Below are 1564 nucleotides of genomic sequence, written 5' to 3' on the forward strand. Positions count from 1 at the left end.
AAGTAATTAATTACTTTTGAAAATAAGTAATCAGTAAAGTAATGGGATTACTTTTTGGGGGAAGTAATCAGTAATTAGTTACTGATTACTTTTTTCAAGTAACTTGACCAATACTAGTGATGTGACAATAAAAGTGATTTGATTTGATTTGAGATCTGGTTTTCTTTGCCAAATGATGAAAAAAGTGATCACCTTATAATTGGTTCACATTGACAGAATTTATTTGTCTTTGTTGGTCTCTTTATAAAAATGTCATGCCCTCTTTGTATTTCTCCAGTAGTTACTCTTGAACTCTGTTTCTATGCGATGTTGTTAACGTTTACTAACTGGTGTGAGTGTGGGGAAATGTTAGCATGCTCACACACTAGCTAAGCTAACAAGGCGCTGACTCAGTAAACCGCCATATTGATCACCATTGTTGCTCTACTTTACAATACATCTGCTCCGGCTGTGAGTGCCCTCCCTCTCAGCCCGTACCCACCCTTTCAGGCACCACAGATCCCAACAGTGACATAGCGAGCCAGTTCGAGTTGGACTTTGCCCTCCCCCCAGTCCTCCAGTGCCAGTCTGGACACCTGGCGTGTACAGTCCAGCCTGTAACTTAACCAGAACTGGTTGTTGCCTCCTGTAAAATGTCGTTTTTGTCTTTTTGATCCACTCGTCCATGTGTGTATGCAGAAGCATAACTGTGAAGATTAACATTTTAATAAACACCTGTCATGAACATACATGTCTTCTTCCCCAGGTGTGCACTAACTGCTGTGCTAGGCTCAGTTTGTGCCCAACATGCTGAGGTCCCCTGGGTTCCAACAGGAACCTGGCCATGGAGAAGGTGGCCAACTCTGTCCTCTTCCCCTGCATGCACGCTGCATAAGGGTTCACTGGGTTTATTATCATGTGTGAAATATCAGTGCATCACGAAGAGAAAAGAAGAGAAACTGCTCTTGGTTCGTCTATAGGATGTTCAGCTTGTTGGCTCTAGAGAGGACCAAAGGGTGCTTCCTTGTGATGAACACCTCACATCTGCATTTCCACAGCATGGAGCACAAATTATGTGTAGGATCTACAGCATGAGTTAAAATGGTAAATGGCTGTATTTGTATAGCGCTTTACTTAGTCCCTATGGACCCCAAAGCTCCTTACAGTACATTCAGTCATCCACACACTGCTGATGGCAGCTACATTGTAGCCACAGCTGCCCTGGGGCGCACTGACGGAGGCTGCCGGACACTGGCGCCACCCGGCAACGGGTGAAGTGTCTTGCCCAAGGACACAACGACCGAGACTGTCCAAGCCGGGGATCGAACCGGCTACCTTCTGATTACAAGACGAACTGGCAACTCTTGAGCCACGATCGCCCACCAAAGCCCAAATCTGAGAAGAGAATATGCACTTAAACACAGCTGACAGGGTCGGCTCTTCTTCTTCTGCTTGTTGCAAACACTGATTTCTAGGGATGGGTACCGGTGTCCGGTGCCATGATGGCACCGGTTCTGACATAAACGGTAGTAACCAGACCGAAAAGCAGCGCACATTTCGGTGCTTTATTTCGGTGCTTTTTTTT

This window comes from Pundamilia nyererei, unplaced genomic scaffold (assembly GCF_000239375.1).
Source record: "Pundamilia nyererei isolate P.nyererei 1_Seehausen unplaced genomic scaffold, PunNye1.0 scaffold00419, whole genome shotgun sequence".
NCBI lineage: Eukaryota > Metazoa > Chordata > Actinopteri > Cichliformes > Cichlidae > Pundamilia > Pundamilia nyererei.